The sequence below is a fragment of the Taeniopygia guttata genome, chromosome 37 (assembly GCF_048771995.1).
Source record: "Taeniopygia guttata chromosome 37, bTaeGut7.mat, whole genome shotgun sequence".
Taxonomy (NCBI): Eukaryota; Metazoa; Chordata; class Aves; order Passeriformes; family Estrildidae; genus Taeniopygia; species Taeniopygia guttata.
The window spans coordinates 5,198,841-5,218,696 of NC_133062.1; positions in this window are offsets into that span (position 1 = coordinate 5,198,841).

The window sequence follows — 19,856 nt, forward strand, 5'->3', positions numbered from 1 at the left end:
ACTAATGATAGCATTAGCTTGACTGTTGGAAATTCGAAACATTCGCACAAGTGCTTGAGCGTTTTGGTGATAAAAGGCATGACTCAATTTCACTTGTTCAAAAATCTTTGGTAGTGTGTTTCTCTGTTAAAGGCCATTGATCAATCCATATAGGATGATCAGTTTTCCAGTTCAGCTTTAAGGTGGCAGGTTTTGAAGTGGTTCCCATCACAGGCCTACTACCAGTTTTGCTCCCCACTGGGATAGGACGTCTCTCCCCGAGACAGTAAGAGGCTTCTGAACAACAAAAGGACTCACTGTCACTGTTTTTCCTTCAGGACCTGTAATGTTAATCATGGATGCACTTTGCAAACACACAGTAGCACCTCCGCTCCCTGTGAGGGAACCTGCAGGAGCTACCAAATCCCAATCAATAGGCCAAAATATGTGAGAAATTACAGTGACATCTGCACCAGTATTCAGCATACCTGTAATGTAAATTGTTTTACCACGATGAGTCAGGCTACAAGTCAATTTTGGTTGGCTGTGGCCCACACATTGCACCCATAAGACCTCAGGACCTGAGGTACGAAATGGCACAGACATAATTGAATTCTCTGGAAAGTTGTTTTGCTTGGGTGTATTAATGGGAAAAAGAAATACAATAGGTGTTTTTGGTGGTATAACCATAGGAATATTAAGTGCAAGAGCTAAAATTACTAGCTCCTCATTACAATTTACTGAAACAACAGTTGCAATGACTGAAAGTCCTAAAATTTTGTTGCTGGCTTTGCCCAGAATCAAAAAATCTTGCCTTTGTTGAAAGAAATTGATAAACCCATTAAAAATGCTTTCATGACAAAAATTATTTAAAAGGCATATCAGTTTTGAGGGGGCCAATTCGAACCTTGAACTAGACACAGCACTTGAGGTGCTGCCAACCAGTGCTGAGCACAGGGGAAGAATCACTGCCCTGATCCTGCTGGCCACACCATTCCTGATCCATAGGAGTGCCAGAGGTTGGATGAGAGAAATGGTGGGGAGGGGTGGGGACAAAGTGTTATTGATTATCAGCCATGAAGGCTCTTGATTTTCATATCTGTCCACACTGCATGAGAAGGATGCTGGGGGTCAATATCAATTGGACATTGCTGATCTCATTCCATAAAGAGAAAAAGAAAACTTAACAGGAAAAAAACTATTCTCCCTGCATCATTTTCAATATACTATACATTCACTTTGAAAACACTTTTGAAATCTGTCTAATTTACCACAGAAGAGTTGAAAACATCAATTATTCCCAGGCCCTTTCCTTGTTCAGGCATTTTGAACACGTGTTTATGAGCTTTTCACACTGAATTCCTGAACTGAAGAGCTCAAGAAAGAAGAGGCATTCTGGAGAAGTAAAATTCATCAGCAGCCTCCAAGGGGCTGAGGATCCACTGTCATCAGAACAGCAATGAACAGAAATGGGCACAGCTTTGTGGCTGCCCCAGCTCTGGGATGGGCCCTGGGCCTGGAGCAGGAGCAGCTCTGCAGGGCCCCAAGGCCGGGGCTCTTGTGCTGGCCTGGGCAGATGGGATGGCAGGAGGGGCTGCAGAGCTCTCAGCACCTCAGCCAGAGGGGAGCAGGGCAGCCAGGGAGCTCCTTTGGCCTTGACCAAGCCCCTTCCCCCATGGCTGGGGCTGAGTCCTGGCTGAGCTGCAGCTGCTGCTGTGCCCTTGGCAGGGGCTGAGGCCGTGGGGCAGTGCCCAGAGCAGCCGGGCCTGAGCAGAGCTGTGGGGCCAGACCCGGCTGGGCTGTGCTGGGGAGAGGCCCTTGGTGCTGCCCAGAGCTCAGGGCAGCTGGCAGAGCTTGCAGGGAGCTGGGCTGGGCTGGGAGAGCCTGGCACAGAAACCATCAGTGTCCATCTCAGCCTGGCGGAGTGTGCAGGGGCAGGACTCAGCCCAGGCCTTGTGGGGCAGGGCCAGCACCTGGGCAAGGCATTGAAAACAGGCAAGAGCCCGAGAGAGAAGGCTGCTCTGTGCCCTTGGGGACATGGACAGAGCAGGGAGGGGTCCCAGGACATTTGTCACTGCTAGTATCTGTCCCCAGCTGTGCGCAGCCCTGGCTGCTGAGCGCAGGTTTGCCCTGGGCTGAGTTTGGCTGTGGCCCAGCTCCATCCTCCTGCGGGGCTCAGGGCCGGTTCCCGGCCATGGCCAGCCCTAGCCAGCCTCTCTGCTGGCCCAGAGGCCCAGAGGCCGGGGCAGGGCTGTCTGTGAAGCCCCACAGGTGCCACGGGCTCTGCAGGAGCTGGCAGAGGCTGCCCAGCAAGGAGGCCATGGGGCACCTCAGGGTACTGGGGCCTGACAAGTAGAACTGCCTGTTCATGGGCACACAACTGATGGAAAGGAGAGCAGGTTTAATATCTCTCCGTTTCATAACATATAAGCAAATCTTTATTATCTGGGTCACTGGAGCACTTTGAAGAAATGGTAATGTTTTCCCACCCTGAACAGGAATTTCCTGGCTCTACTGCTTACTTCTACTGATGGCAGGAGAAGAAATATTGATCTTCCCCTCTACCTCTGCCACCAACATTCAGTATAATATTTCATGGCACTCTTCCTTTGGGTGTTTCCAGGACTCCTGGTTAAATGGCCGTATCTAAGAACATCTCTTAATTTTGGGCAGCTGCATGTATGTCCTTCCCATTGCTCCAAGATTTCCTTCTGCAGCTGTTCTCTGGTCATTCCAATTCATCTCCCTTAAATGCCTTCATGCTTTGAGCCTTTGGGAGTTTCCCAATTTTTCAGAAGTTTAAATAACTTCTTACTCAGCATCTTAGTTGTAAGTTTTATCTATCACCTCTACTTATGCCTTTGTCTAAAATCCTTCCTGTATGGCAATACCTTGTAGATGGTGGACATGTCAGATGCTGCCGGGATGTCGCAAGGAGCAGAGGGAAGCCTTCTGGTTGATTCAATTTATCATAATCACATTTTTTGATGTTGGCCATGAAGAAAAATTTTTCTGCGCCCTCCCGCCGCTGCTGCTGTGTGAACTGGCCGAGGAGAGATCGAGCAGGGGCGGGAAAGGTCTGCAGGAGGTGCCGGGGAGTCTGATGGGGCAGGGCGGAGCGCCCACAACCATGGCTGGGTGGGCGGCCACGACAGACAAGGGCAGGGGCAAGGGCAGGGGCAGGGGCAGGGACAGGGACGGGGAGAGAGCAGAACAAAACCTGCTCTGTATGACTGCTTAACTTTGCTAACTTCTGGCAGCTTGAATATTTCCCTTAATCAGAGAGAGCTGATAGGAATGGACAAGAAAAACCAGACCCTTCCATATCAGTGGGCATGAACATTGCCATCCACAAATAAGTGTTTATGTTAAGACTACCCAGAGACAAGCAGCATTGCATAAGAAGCCAAATACCAAAAACATTTCCTTGGTACTGGAAGCAAAAATATCTTGAGAAGGAAAATGTAATAGCATCCTACTAATAGTAATTTGCATGTTAGTTAATTTACTTGTACTAAAAATGATGCCAGTCACATGCAGCCCTGCCTCCCTGGCAGGATGGAGCACTGGAGGGAGTGGGGGTGTGGTAATTAGCCAAGTTTTCCTTGGTATCCAGACTGATCCCATTGTTCCATGTTCTCCTTCTGCTTCTAGGATGGTGCATCGATTCAGACAACTTGATGCAAAGGTACTTCTGTCCCAGATTGCTCCGGGGAATGTGATTCTCTCTGGTAAAGCAGGGGGTGTGCCATGGCAAGGAAAATGAGCCTCCCAGAGTCATGTGCAGTCTTTGTCACTGTCACCAGGACCCCATTTTAATTGGGCTTTTTTACCGTGCTCTTTTGATTCCACAGATAGGAGTGTGTAGGGCGTGTAGTGATTAGGACAGAAGGGAATGGTTTTGAACTGAGAGCAGGATTAGATGGGATAATGGGAAGAAATTCTTGACTGTGAGTTTGGGCCCACCCTGGCACAGGGTACCCAGAGAAGCTGTGGCTGCCCCTGGATCCCTGGAAGTATCCAAAGCCAGGCTGGTGTGTCTTTGAAAGAAGAGCTAGTATTAATTGTTGATGGTTATATTCATATTGTCTGATGTGAGAACCCCGGGATTGATTCGGGGCTCTCGTGTGGTGGTAAAGTTTCTCCTCCAACCTTTACTTCCAAAGAAAAACTCCGCAGCCTCTTGTTGTTCAGTCTCAAGGCAGTTTATTGCTAGTTATCTAAAAGATTGTCTTCGCCCGCTGTGGCTGCCTTGTTCAGCGGCCCAGGCAGAAACACACACACTCCTGACACCCTCACTGTCCGGTGTCTCCGTCGTCTCTCTCCCCACCCAGGGCTGCTGCTATCTTTTATATGATATATTACGTGTTATATGTTTACAGATTTTCCCCAATACCTACTATCTATGTTACAATGTGCTTTTCTACTCTAAACCAATCTGTGAGTGCCAGCATCACAAAGAACATGGAGGTAAGGAAGAAGAAGGAGGAAGAACAGGATCAGGCCCACTTTCCTCCATCTTAGAACTCCTGGCCCCCCTGTACAAAGTCAAACCCCCCTGTACAGGTGTTAAAACCCCCCTGTACAATACTAAAATGCTTCTAACCAAGGCCTGGAACCTCTGAAAATGTCTGAGGGACATTTTGAGTTCCGACAGTCTGATACTGGGGAAGAAAGGAGACCCAAATTCTCTTCCTCATTTGTGTTTTTCTTTATGAAAAATACAGTTTTCCATCTGGGGTTTTCTATCAATTTTTGGCACTGTTTAAAATACCTTGTTTTGCTCGCTTGCCTCTGAATAACTGTGACTAACCCAAGGTTATTTTAGTTGCCTTTGTGTTGGAGGGCCTCTAGAAAATGAGGGGCTGCTGTGCTGGATCCTTTACCCTTGGTATCTTTTAACTCTGAAGAGCAGGCCCCAGAGGATGACCAAAGTCCTTGTGCTGTGTCTGTGCTGCTGAGCTGGGCTGGGCTCCTGGCCCAGAGGCAGCACCTGGCAAGGGCAGCGCTGCAGAGAGACAGCTCTGGCCAGGAGCAGCTCCTGTGCACAGCCCAGCAGGGCTGGGGCACTGCCAGGGCATCCCAGGGACACGAGCAGGGCACAGACAGAGCTCACAGGGGCTGTGCGATGTCCCAGAGGGGGCTGTGTCACAGTGGCACCTCTGTGGCTGTGTCACAGAGGCCCAGAGCAGCTGCGAGGTCAGAAAGGGGCTGTGTGACAGCACAGAATGGGTTGTTTGAGGTCACAGATTGGGCTATGACATCACAGAGTTTGTTGTGTGAGGTCCTTAAGCAGCTACACCATCATACAGGGATTGTGTGACAACACAGAGCAGGCCGTGACATCATGGCATGGCTATATGCCATCATAGAGCGGGCTGTGAGGTCAAAGTGTGTGCTGTGACATTACAGAGTGGCAGTATGACATCACTGAGAGGGTTTTGTGACATCTCTGAGGGGGTTGTGTTATCATAGGTCTGGCTGTGATATCATAGAGTAGGGTGTGAGGGCCATAGAGCCGACTCTACCATCATAGAGGGTGGCTGTGTGACACCAGAGTGGGTTGTGACATCATTGGGTGCCTGAATATCATCACAGAGCAGACTGTGACATCACAGAACAGACAGTGACATCACAGGCTGTAAGAGACAGTCCAAATTTTCCCTAAGACCCAGAGACTAAGACCCTGAAGGCCCTGGCAGGAGTTCTGGCCTGGTTGATGTGGATGCTTGCCAAGTGATTGTTTGCAGGTGTGCTTGCTGTGCACACGATGCACCGCTTTGAGCAGGGACTGGCAATTAGCGGCTTGCTCTGTACGCTTACACCGGCTTCACGATCCCCGCTCCCCATGAATTTGCCCACCTCTTGGCCAGATACCACTCACTTTAGAGAACTTTGGTGACCCCCCCCCAGGGAAGATCCCTCATCTGCCTCACGACCACCATCAAAGACGGAGATTGAAGCGCCCCCCCCCCCCCACCAAGGACTGAGACCCTTAAAAGTCTAACACAGAGGCGATGGCCTGACTGAAGCAGGATGTCTGCCAACTGTTACCTGCAGATGTGCTCGCTGGACCAAGACTGGTTTCCCATGGAAAGCAGTCCTGAAGAAATGGGTCCTGCTCACTGCTGGGACTGGTTTGTCCTGTTTGGAACACGGCTGTCTGTACTTGTTCTCATAGGATTTAATCTCCACTGTCCTGTACCTGCTCCCTCGACCAACTAAAAAAGAGCCCTGAGTTAACCAAAATCTTTGAGATTCTTCTCAACGTTTCAAGACGGATCTATTGTCTGAACCATGAGGATTTTGTCTCTCCATTTGTAGTTATTCCTCTCCACTCTTTCTCTCTCTCTCTTTCTATCCTTTATCTCCTTTCTAATCCTTCTATGGCATTTGCTGTGGGCACTCAATAAAAGGTGCATTTGTTTTGATTGATACTGAAAATCCCTTCTATGTTGTTTTTGCACTCTGAGATCGGGAAAATGAATCATCATGATTCCCGTTTACACTAGAGGATCATGACACGGCATGACTTTGTGATATCAGAGTCTTCTGTGACATCCCAGCACAACTGTATGACATCACAGAATGATAGACCAGCATTGGCTTTGTGACATCACAAGGGGGATTTGTGAGATCCCAGAGTGGGCTGTGACATCACAGGGCCTGTGTGAGGTCACTGGGGACGTCACTTCACCCCGGCTCCCGCTCCCAGTTCCTCTCAGAGAAGTCCAAAGCTGCTCGTGCACAGTGGGATCCCCTGACCCCTGGGTCTCCCCACCCCTGGCGCCGCAGCCTCTCCCTGAGGATGTTCTAGGAGATCAACCCCAGAGCCTGACACGGGGACGGGGGGTCGGTGCTGTGGGGGCTGGGACAGGGAGACAGGGGCCCCCTAGCAGCATCCCTGTGCCCCCAGAGCCAGAGCTTGGGCCAGGGCTCCTTCACCCTGTTATGAATGAGGGCTTGAGAGCACTTTAAAAATCCCCAGCAGGGGATAGCATAAAACAGATTTAATATTAAGTGACAGCATGTTCTGGTTTGAAAGCAAAACCAGTGAGAGTCTCCAAGTCAGAAATACAATTTATTGGGAAAAGGGGAAAAGGACAAAAATACATGCAATAATACAAAGGGAAAGACTACTGACAAAGTCTGAATACAACCTGGCCAGCGTGCTGGTAGCAGTCCAAATTGGAGTAGCTGCAGTCCTCTTAGGATGGCAGATGTAGTTGCTGTGTCTTCTCGGAGAACCTGTGAAAAGGCTGCCCCTCTGTCTAGAAATCCCCAGTTTTATCCAGGTTGGAATGCCTAGCTCCTTCCCCCTGGGCAGAGCATCTTACAATGGGTCGTTATGAGTCACGAGGTGTGTCCTTAATCACCTGCTCCTGGACAGTGTTATCTCTGAGTCATGTGGCAAGGCATTGATGGGGCTATTAACAGCAGATAAGGAAAACTGCCCCAAGGCAACTCCTACTCAGATGGTAAATAGAAAAACGTTCTTTTTTTAATCTTGGACACAGCACCACAGAGTTCCTTGGCAAGAGTCACTCTGCCCCTGACTGGACACTTCAGGCACACCAAGGAAACAAAGCAACAACAAAACCAAACAAAACCCTGGCAATCAAACCAAAAATGAGCCAAAAACTGTCTGGGTGTCTGGGTGTCTCTGTGTGTGTGTGAGTGTGTGTGTGTGTGCCTGTGTTTCTCTCTCTGTGTGTGTGTGTGTGTGTGTGTGTGTGTGTGTATGTGTGTGTGTGTGTGAGAGAGAGAGAGAGAGAGAGAGACAAAAGAACAGTGAGGGCAAGGATAAAAGGAATACAGCCTAAAACCTAAACACAACTTAAACTTAACAGGACTTTACTGGTACCTTAGACTTCAGCATTTAGCAGAAGAACAGCACTTAACAGCATTTAACTTTACTTATAACCTAGGACATAATGATTTAGCAGTGGAATAACACTTACTTAACAATATTCAACTTCACAACTTACACAGAAGAACAACTCTTAGCAGCATTGAACTTCTCTTACAGCTTGTGACTTAACCTTACCTACAGGCCTGACTGGCTCAGCTCTCCAAGGCAATCAAACCCCTCAGACTGCAGCATTTCTGCCACATTTTCCTGAGCACAGGCACTGCTGTGTGCACACAGACACAAAGAGGCACTACAAGGCACCTGTGAGAAATCCCCCTGAGCAAAGGGAAATGCTCCCTGTGGAGCCATTGGCACCTCCCCAGGGGATGAAGGGTTGAGTCTGGAGGAGACAGTGTTTGTGATGATCTCCAGAGGAGCTGAGCCCAGAGGATGTTGGCCAAGGCTGGGACCCAGCAAGCATTTCTCAGCTGGCAGGGGGAATGCACCAGCAAAGGCCCCATGGAACCAAAGGATCATTGTGACACTGTAGGGCCTTGTGAGATCAAGGAACCATTGTGACACTGTAAGTTTTCATGGATTAATGGAGACCACTGTGACACTGCTGGCCTCATGGAAGCAAGGGGACCCTACTGATGCTGTGTGCCTCAATGGAATGTAGGCAGCATTGTGACACTGTGAGGCCCCATCCAAACAAGGCTCCATTGGGACACTGGGAAACCCCATAGAAAAAGTGCTCCAGGGTGACACAGAGAGGCTGCCTGTAATCAGTGGTCCATTGTGACACTGTGGAGCCAAAGGAGACCGTTGTGATACTGCAAACCCCCATGGTCCATTGGTCCAATGGTGTCGGAATCTGTGGGTATTGGTGATTCCGAGATTGTAGAAAGTCTCTGTCTTTCAGCCCCACTGCCAAAGAAGAAGCCATAATTCATCTGTGCTGTTTTCAAGGTTGTTTATTCTTGCTTATCTCTAACATGTTCTGCTGCCCTGACGCAGGTCTGTCCTGCAGGGCAGCGTGCGAGACTCTGCCCCCAGTGGGATGTTACAAACATTATATACCAGAAACTACTTGTGCTATATTTACAATAATGTGCCAATATCTATCATCTACGTTAAACTGTGTGTCCCCAGCCTAAACCAATAGAAAAATGCCAACACTACAGTGAAACATGGAGGGCATGAAGAAGGAGGAAAAGGACAAGACATACCCAATTTCCTCCATCTTGTCCCCTCTGAATCCCTAATCTAGAAACCTAAAATTTTACTTTTGCACCCATGTCACACTTAATTATTACTCTTATCAAACACTCAAAGCTTGTAATTCATCCTGTAAGATTGAAAGCTCCTCTCCATGGACAGAGATCACAGACAGTGTCTCTCGGGGCACTGTACAGGGGGGTTCCTGACCCCTGCCAGGGTCCCAGACCTGCCAGGGCAGCCAGAGGGAAGTCCTGGATTCCCCCACAAAGGTCCATTGTGACATTGCAGGACTCATGGACTGAGGAGTCACGTGACACTGTGAGGCCTGTGGAACCATGGAGACCATTGTGACACTGCAAGGCCTCATGGAATCATTAGGACTGTTATATGCGTGTAGGATAAGTCGTGCAAATAAAATTGTCATCTATTTTATAGTTATGTACTGTTAAGTTATACTCTTATATGAAGTTTTTAAAACGCACAAGCCTGCCACAGTGATTGCAACACAATGTCAAAGCCACCTGAACAAGAGAAGGAGGACTTTATTTACAAGCAAATGAAAGTGGCCAGCCTGGAGATGGATCATCCATCAAGGTGGTCCGACGAATGCCTGGACGATAAATACATGATAAATATCTGAGACTGAGACAATCAGTGCCATCAGGGAGATACATCTCAAAACCAAATTCCTGGAATGCGATCACAGGTCTTTATCACTCTCAGGACATGTATTGTTCAACTTGCCACAGAGAAAAGAACTCCACGTGAATACATGCACTCCAAAAAGGAAGACAAGGAACTCTGCCTCAGGCAAGAAAAATTGTAGAAAAATCGGTCAGACAGGACAATCAGTGTGAAGCATAGAGGACCCTCTGCTGCAGCAGTCAAACGAGTGTCTCATCCAGTGCCAATCCTGGGCTCAACACGGACTTTTTTGAAATGGCTTTTTTTTTTCCCCCTCAAAATTTATATTTGGTACATTTAATAAATTTTATTAAATTAATAACTAATAACTTGGAATATTTCATTTATAACATGTTTATCACATTCTGTTTCTCACGATAAGCACAGTTACCCAAACATAAATTTGACAAGCAATGAGTTAATGGATCCAGCTACTGTTAACTACGAACAAACCTATTTATCTATTTCTGCTAACTCAGCAACATCTAATTTAACTATCATCTTAACTTGCCTAAAACTCTTAAATCTTCAAAATAAATGCCTCACAGAGGACCAGAAATGAGACATCACACCACGATCCATGTGATCAAGTGAAGCCAACTTTACTATTCAGAAATCTATATTTATAATATCTTCTAATGTCCACGTCCCTCTAGCTAATACATGATTTACCAGTCCTAACAGTGCACACATCTAAGACTAAATGCTAATTGGATACCTAATTCTACACACACATTGCTGTGGTCATCTGGCCCACCCTTAGTCCTCTTTATTTTCCACTATTTCAAACTTTGCTGACAACTTGCTGATTCTCGCTAACTCTTCTTCTGTCTACAAGTATTCACTGTCCTTGCTCCTTGAACGGATCACTTTGTTATCAGAAGACTGGATTGTGCCTCTGCTGAATGTGTCCATTGTCCTGCAAAAATTGCTCAGCATCCCCCAGTTTGGCAGAACGTGAATTGGCTACTCAGGTGAACTTGGAGTTTGATAGATTGCACTTGTTAGTGAAGAACCTTGAATGTGTTCATTTTTCTGCAAGCAAGAAGGGTTTGAGCAGGCTGCCTGAGGTGTATCAACAGCTTGCACCATGACCAAGTGCGGGAGTGAAGACCTGCCTTCCGAGGACCTGAGAATTGTTTGTGCTTGACGATGAGAAGAGAAACAGGGAGCATGAGATTGAGAGCACACCAGAAACATCACCTCCTGAGCCGGACAAGGACACCTTACCAGAGACATCCCCAGCTCAGACAGAGAACCTCAGAGAACAGACACTGGCAGACATCGTTACCATGACTTTTCCTGACCAAAATCCACCGTATCCTTCCTGTGGTTCCTGGGTGAACTGTGTGTTGGGCTTGATTGAACATCTGAGGGTAGCCCATGGGAAAAGGAGGGTTTGTTTTCGGTGTGCTAAATGTGGGTAAGAGATGAGTACTTATCACAGCATTGTTTTTCACCTTCCTAAATGCAGGGAAACAGCAGAAATGGCTTCAGCCAGGGAGTGGATCTGTGAGGTATGTGGCAGGGACTTCAAGACAAAAATTGGTCTGAGACAACCCAAAAGATTGGCACACTCATGGGTTAGAAATCAGGAAAGGGTCGCCGTTTCCCACCCAAAACAGACTTCCAAGCCAATAGAAGATGGTGGAGTAAAGAGAAGGAAGAACTCCTGATAAGACTGGAGGCCCAGTTTGAGGGGAACAAAACCATCAATAAACTCATTGCAGAACACACATCACAACCAAAATGGCTAAACAAATCAGCACTAAAATGAGATTTCTGCTGAAGAAACCAGCTGAGGATGTAGATAAGGAACCTGGAATGAGTCATGGAACCAGGGGAGCCGCTGTGTGCCTGAGAAGGGACTTGGCCATTGATCTTGAGAGGAGTCAGATGACTGGGAGACCAGCAGCTGGAAGGAAAACAGATCCCAAGATGAGTCACCACCCTGATAAAGATAACAACAGCTGGGAAACACCAACTGACAGAGGGAGGGGCAGCTGCAGGCCCATTATCTCAGAACCCTCAGTGAATTGCTATCAGCTGGGACAATTCACACCTTCCCAAGGGCATTTCAAGAACTTTCTAGGTGCCCACAGCAGCCTTGGGGCTCTGTGCCCCATGGCCTCCCTGCTGGGCAGCCTCTGCCAGCTCCTGCAGAGCCCGTGGCACCTGTGGGGCTGCACAGACAGCCCTGCCCCGGCCTCTGCCGGCCTCTGGGCCAGCAGAGAGGCCGGCCAGGGCTGGCCATGGCCAGGAACAGGCCCTGAGCCCCGCAGGACGATGGAGCTGGGCCACAGCCAAACTCAGCCCAGGGCAAACCTGCACTCAGCAGCCAGGGCTGCACACAGCTGGGGACAGATACTAGCAGTGACAAATGTCCTGGGCCCCCTCCCTGCTCTGTCCATGCCTCCAAGGGCACAGAGCAGCCTCCTCTCTCGGGCTCTTGCCTGTTTTCAATGCCTTGCCCAGGTGCTGGCCCTGCCCCACAAGGCCTGGGCTGAGTCCTGCCCCTGCACACTCCGCCAGGCTGAGATGGACACTGATGGTTTCTGTTCCAGGCTCTCCCAGCCCAGCCCAGCTCCCTGCAAGCTCTGCCAGCTGCCCTGAGCTCTGGGCAGCACCAAGGGCCTCTCCCCAGCACAGCCCAGCCGGCTCTGGCCCCACAGCTCTGCTCAGGCCCGGCTGCTCTGGGCACTGCCCCACGGCCTCAGTCCCTGCCAAGGGCACAGCAGCAGCTGCAGCTCAGCCAGGACTCAGCCCCAGCCATGGGGGAAGGGGCTTGGCCAAGGCCAAAGGAGTTCTCTGGCTGCCCTGCTCCCCTCTGGCTGAGGTGTTTCACCTCTCCTGCACCAGAAATACTCAGGGTTGTACTCACAGAGTCAGTGGACATTGGGACGTTCCAGCTTTAGGAGATCACTCCAGGAGCTGCAGCTGCATTGTCCTGCAGCCAGAGGTTCCTGTGCCATGGGCTGGCAGTGATTCTGCCCCAGGCACTTCTCAGCACCTTCCCAGCCCTGACTGATTGAAGCTCTCTGTGCCTCTGTGCTGTGCACGGGCTGTTGTAGACAGTGCCCCAGCCCTGCTGGGCTGGGAGAAGAGCTGCTCATCAAGAGAAATGATCCTTGGAAGCTCTTGGTGTTCAGGAGCTGCTTCTGTGCCAGGAGCCTGGCCCAGCTCAGCAATACAGACACAGCACAAGGACTTCAATGACCCTCTCTGGCTTTGTGCTGAGGCCCTAGGCATCAGTCCCTGGGAAGGAGCTGAAGAAACCTCTCAAGAATCAAGTCAGAATCCAACTCCAAAGTTTCTTTGACTTTTATTGAGTCTGAATGAGGGACACAAATGAGAAAGTGTCTCCAGGCCCCAGACAGAGCATAGAATTGGAGGCAGTGATGACAGGTGAGGACAAAGAGAAGCAAAGTCTCAGTGCCCTGGGGCACAGCAGCTTCTGTGCCACCAAGGGCTATCAGGAGACACCTTGTGCTGAGGCCCTGGGGCCTCCTGCACAGCCGCAGCCAGGCTGGGCACTGTCACCTCCTTATCCTGCCCTCAGCATCTCCCCCTAGCCCACATCCCAGTGGCCTCAAGGATCTGCTGGAAGGAGTCCCTGGGGAGCCTTGGTCAGGAATGGCCCTGCGGCCTCCTTCATGCTCAAAGGGACTGCAGGTTTTTTGAAGGACTTTGGCTTTTTCCTTGGAGACTCTGAGAGTTTTGTTCAATCATGGCCTCCAATTAGCTGCTGTAATTAGTCCCTGGAGAGGCTTTGTCAGTAACAACAGAGCGTGGGCTCAATAATGCTTCAAGGAACTCAATTATTTTAAGGTACTTGGTGTTTCCCCTCTGATACAGACTCTGTGAGAGGTTTGTGCAATCATGGCCTCAATTAATCTGTTTTAACGAGTCCTTTGAGAGCTTTATACTGACACTCAGTGGGGCTCATTAATGCTTTGAGATACTCAGTTGTTAAGGTACTTTGGAATATCCTTTCCACACTGAGTCTCTCAGAGGTTTTTGTGCCATCCTTGCCTCCAATTCACTCCTCCAAGGAGTCCATGAGGAGCCTGTGTTGGGGATGGTCCTTAGTGGGACCCATTAATGCCTCGAGACTTTGACTCCTGGAAAGGCTTGTGCCATCTCCTCTCAGGCCCTGAGGTTCCAGGGCTCAGCTCCAAATGCACCACAGGGCTCATTAGGATCAAGCAAGTCCTGACGAACCATGGCTCTGCCTTGATTTCTCTCTGCTCTAGTGCCATTCATTAAGAAGGTTTCCTACAATATTTATGGAGTGATATTTTAAAGAGCTTCTAGGAAATATGTATTCCTGTTTTAAAGGGTCTCTTTTATTGCTGTTCTTATTACACAAGAGGAGATTACAGAATGCAGTGACTGATAATGATCCCAGGACTCTCTTCAGGAGGTCTGGCCTGCTCAGAAAAGCTCTGCCTGGAGGTCTGACCCAGCATGGACAACCTTGCTCCACATTCCCCAAGCCCATCCTGTCTCTCCTCACTCACCTGGGACCTGCTTTGCTTGGAGAACTGGCTGCACTCAGGAATAAAGGGCCTTTCTTTCTTTTTGTTTTGTAGCAAATCCTGAGTTTCCCCATTGAAAACAGATACCCTCTGTAAGAGGCAATCTGAAGACCCTCACTCATTTGCCTGCCGATTGCCACGAGAAGGAACTCCCTTCCCCCACTGCAGTTCTGGCTTGGAGAAGGCAACAGTGCAGGTGCAGCCGCTGCACCGTTACGTTCTGTTCCGAACGAGGCCCCGCAAGAACTTGTCAAGGACTTGCCGAAGACCCAGCGTGGACCCAGCTCAGAGCGGCCCTCTGCAATTCCTGCTTCACTCTCCACCTTTAAGCCAAATGAACTGTTGGGGTGACTCTGGTGGTCTTTCACTGAAGACCCCTCATCTGCCTCCTTACCACCGTGACAGACGGAGATCAAGAACCCTCTCCCCAAGGACTGAGACTGAGACCCCTACCACAGAGAGTGGTGGTGGGGGGGAATGACATGACCTGTTCTTCTCCAGTAACTTCAATGGACTTATTCATCATTGTGTTTGTTCAGCCTGGATGATTTTCTGTAGATACACCTGTTCCCCCCATAGCAATTTCAATAGACTCTCATTGTTCCCCCCTTTCCCTCTGTGGACTATAACTGGACCCCTGGGTTGGGCAGGATTTTGGAGACTCTCCCCAACACAACAAGACGGATCCCCATCGTCCGGACCACTGAGGACCTCGCCTGTGTTGGTAGCTGTTCCCATCCCCCCTTCTCTCTCTCTCTCTCTCTCTCTCTCTCTCTCTCTCCTTTTTATTTCTTTTCTGACCCCACTATCGCATTTATTGTTTTTTGGCCCTTAATAAAGGTGCATCTGTTGTGATTAAACTGATAGTCCCCTGCTGTTTGTCTTTTGCACTTTGGGATCGGCTAACGAACCTTCACGACACCCCGCTATAAGCGGATCGTGACACCCTCCTCAAGTGTGTTGCAAACCCAAGGTGGCCAAGTGCCTCCAAGACCACTCCAGATCTGCCCTGGGCCAGCTGTGAGGGTGGATCATCAGCCCAACCTGCACTGGGCCATTGCAAGGGACTCTTGCCATGGTCACTGCACTGACCCCACTGCTGGGTTTGGGTGCCATGGCAACCCTCATCAGTTCAAGTTTCCTTGGAAACCACCCCAGGACCCCTTTCTGCAGCCAGGTTCCATGGCCACTTGCCTGCAGAGCTGTTACTGCCCTCGGCTGCCATGGCAGCCCTCAGGACAAAGCGGTGCCAGGGCTGTTCCAGGCACAATTGCAGTGCCACTCCTTGGTGCCACCACGTGCCACAGCAACAGCCACAGGGACCCATTCCTTAGTTCGGTGCCACAGCAATCAATGCCTGGAGGCATTGTGATGGTTGCTTGCCATGGAAACATGCCCTGGGCCTATCTTCAGATCTGCTGTCACAGCCCAGAGCCAGAGGGGATTCCTTGCCGGGGCCTTGTGCCATAGGCACCTGCCCTGTGCCACGCTGGCCAGTCAGGAACCACGGAACCAGCAGAAAACGGCAGTGCCAGGGCCAAGGACAGGTCAGGCAGACAGAAAGGGGCAGTGCTGGGCACTGTTTCCATGGCAAGCCTCACTGGGTGTGACACCTGGGACACCTTTCCTGTCAGGTGTCATAGAAACCCCTTTTTGGGACTGATGGCACGGACACTGGCACTGAGACGCTGCTGGGACAGGTGCTGAGCACAGGGCTGAGCACACAGAGATGGTTTTGCTCTTGCTGAGCTCCCACTGAGCCAAGGCCTGTCCTGCCCCCCTGGGCCACGCTGGGGAGGGGCTGGGGCTGGCAGGGAGGTGTGGAGGGGACACAGCCAGCACAGGTGACCCCGCTGGCCCTGGAATACCCCAGCCCATAGGACATCCTGGTGAGTGTATAAAGCGGGGGAAGTAAGGAGCAAGGGGAACTTTTGGAGTGAGGGCTTTTGTCTTCCTAGGTAACTCTTAGGCAGGATGGGGCCCTGTTTTGCTGGTGCACAAGGTAAGCACCAAAAACACAGACACCAACCTAAGGAAGTGTGTAATTTATAGAATGCAAAACAGCAAAAACTGACAAAAGGAGAAGCTCTGCAAAGGACATAGTCATTAGCCAAAGCTACAAAACCAGCTCAGCAATGCACCCAACCATCACTACCAAAGATTGCCTACATTGATTAAGATAGATTTAGCAGCAGTAACTCTCAGACTTTACCATCACCCAGACCCACACAGCAGCTTTGAAGTAGCTGTTGCAGCCAAGAACTGCAGAGCCACTCCTAGACACTGGAAATTCCTGCAGGTGCCTCCAGCCCCAGATGAGTCGCCAGCCTTGCTGTGAGAGGGCCCAGCTCTGATACTGCTCAATAAACAAACTGACTGCAGTGTGGGAGCATCTGTTTTCATCCTCCTCTTGGGTCCCTCCCAAAGCCTGGCCAGGGCCCAAGGAGGAACCAAGGGAGCTGACTTTGATCCTACAGCCCCAAGCCAGATGGGGCCTTGTCCACCTTCTAAATACAGAAAAGTAAAGCCATGTTTGACTAATGAACACATCCAGTGATGATATTGCTAATAATGCATTGTTCAGGAGCAGCTACAAATACAAAATTTGATTAGAAAGTTCTCTTTGGTTACAAGATGCAGCTGAGGATGTGTAATCAGTTCCTAACTGTTAGAGGTGGTGTGCCCAATTCTGTTAATTGGGCAGTTTACTTTATCTCTTCCATAACCAATCATCTCTCTGGGAAATATCTTCTGCTAATGGGCCATTGTATGTCACTGCATGACTGATAAAAATGAAATCATCCCATTGTGAGATGCTCCACCCAGTGGGAGGAGCCAAGCATTCCTGCCTGGATATAATCTCAGACTTCAAACACCACAGCCAGCCTTTTCCCACTGCATTCTCAGAGGAGCAGCTTTTCTTCTGCACTGGATTCCCATAGGAAGATTCCCAACACCACCACTACTGGACCTACAGAGGCAAACTCCACCCTGCTCCAGGATCACTGCTTGAACAGAAGCACACCTGTCACTGCAGGAGGACTGCAGCCACCATTTAATTGGACTGCTGCCAACACCCTGACCCACAGTGTGTCAGGTCATATTCTGACTCGGTCAGTGGTTTTTCTTACGTTTGTCCCGCTGCATTTGCATTTTTGATATTCTCCTAGTGAAGGACTGCTCCCTTTGGCACACAGGCAAATCCCATCCTGCCTTTTTCCTTCCTTGCCAGACGAGGAGCTGAAGATGGAGTCCAGAGTTGACAAATCCCCATGGCAGAACCTCATGGAAGAGGCTGTTTTGAGCGGCTCCATGGAACAGGAATCCAATGGGGAGGAAAAGCCACAGAGATCCCACAGGAGGAGGGGCTCCAAACCCAGCCCAGGGTGCTCTGAGGAGGAAAGACCCAACCTGTGCCAGGAAGGTGGGCAGAGCTTCAGCAAGAGGTCAGAGCTGGTGGTCCATGAGCAGCTTCAGAATGGGGAGAATCCCTACAAGTGCTTGGAGTGTGGAAAGAGCTTCAGACAGAGCTCTGACCTGCTCCGCCACCAGATGATCCACACAGGGGAATGGGCCTACGAGTGTGGGGAGTGTGGGAAGGGCTTCAGGTGCAGCTCTGAGCTCATCGCCCACCAACGCATCCACAATGGGGAGAGGCCTTATGAATGTCCTGAGTGTCCAAAAAGGTTTCACACCAGCTCCCATCTCCTTCTGCATGAGCGGATTCACACAGCCGAGAGGCCCTTCCGCTGCCCTGACTGCGGAGAGGGCTTCAAGCATAACTCCCACCTCGTCAGGCACCAGCGCATCCACACTGGGGAGAGGCCGTACAGGTGTCCCCAGTGTGGGAAGAGCTTCACCCAGAGGTCTAACTTGACCAGACACCAACGGAGGCACCAGTAAGAGAAGCCCTGCAAATGCCCTGACTGCAGGAAGAGCTTTGTCCAGCTTCATCCTCTATTGGAGGACCCATGTTGGGAAGAGATCTGGTGACCCATGTTCCCTGTGATCCATGCTGGGAAGACAACTGTTCCTTTTCCTGGCCCTGGCAATGACATGATGTGGGGTCAAATGACGTGAGGATTTGGCCATTGTGTTGCAATTACATTCACTCTCACACTGATGTCATTGCCAGGGGCAGGAAAGTGACTGTTTCTTTCCCCCAAGGAGAAGGGCATCCTTTCCAGGAAGGAAGAAATATGTGTCTGGGAAGAGACAGTCGGTGGTGATGTACTTTTCCCTGTAAATGGTTTTTCTTACGATTTCTGTGTTCAATATAGTTTCTGTTCCTGTTCAATATTGTTTCTGTTCCTGTTTGTTCCTTATCACATTGCTGTTCTCAATAAATTGTTCTTAGCTCAGGATCTTTGTCTTTTGTGCTTTCCATGGGAGGCAGGAGGGCAACAAGCTGCACTGCAGTATTACTTGGAGCAGGAAATTGGAGAATCCCATTCCTAAACCTGGGCCCATGGAAACCAGGATTGCGAGCTGGTCCCAGCCTTGGTGGCCATGGCAACAGCCTTGGGAGTGGCTCCCTGGCTGGGGCTGTGGGAACCTCTTCACTCTGGTGCCCAGGGACAGGACTGGAGGGAACGGCTGCAGCTGAGTCGGGGCAGTCTTAACTTGGATCTCAGGAAAAGGTTTTTCCCCAGAGGCTGCTGGGGCACTGCCCAGGCTCCCCAGGGAAAGGTCACAGCTCCAGGGCTCTTTGCACTCCAGCAGCATTTGGACACCACTGTTAGGCCCAGGCTGGCATTGTTAGGGTGTCCTGTGCAGGGCCAGCAGTTGGATTCGAGGATCCTGATGTATTCCACCCAGCTCAGCCAAAAATTCTGTGGTTCTGGGATCCCATGACCCTGGGAATGGGAGTGCCAATGGTTGCCATGGCAACAGACTCTGGCTCCAGGCCTGAGCTGGTGTCCATGGCAACCACCTCTGCAATGGGGTCTCCATGGAGCTGCCCAGGGACTGACCATAGCAACAGCAGCTGGGGATGGTTGCCATGGAAACTGACCATGGCAATGAGGCCTGGTGATGTTTGCCTGCTTAGTATCAGATTTGTCACACACACTCAGAGGGGTTCCATGAGGACTTTCCAAGAGTCTCCAGGCTCTTCAAGAGCTTGAATATCACACACTGAGACAGGGGCTCCATGGAGACCTCCCAGGGCTTTCTGGGGATGGTAAGGAACTGAGTAGTCAGAGGCAGTCACAGCCATTCCATGGTGACATCCCAGAGGACCTTGTGCTGCAAAGCCACCGGTCTGTCACAGGCACTCATGAGGGCTCCACGATGATATCCCAGGAGTCCCCAGGCTGCCAAAGAGTCAGGATGTCCCAGACACTCACAGGGGTTTCTGTCACCGGCAGAATGGGAGCTTCAGGCAAAAGCTTTATTTCTTTATTGGAGAAACTCCTGCTGAATCATGAGGTGGAGAAATGATACCCAGCAGCCGCCCTGAATCCCCCAAAACTCTCCAGGACGTTTAGACTTCTAAAATTCCTTTAAGAGAGGAGCCTCTGAGTGGCTGGATCCAATCCCAACTCCAGACTTTCTCAAAGGTGTAAAAGATTGGACAGGTG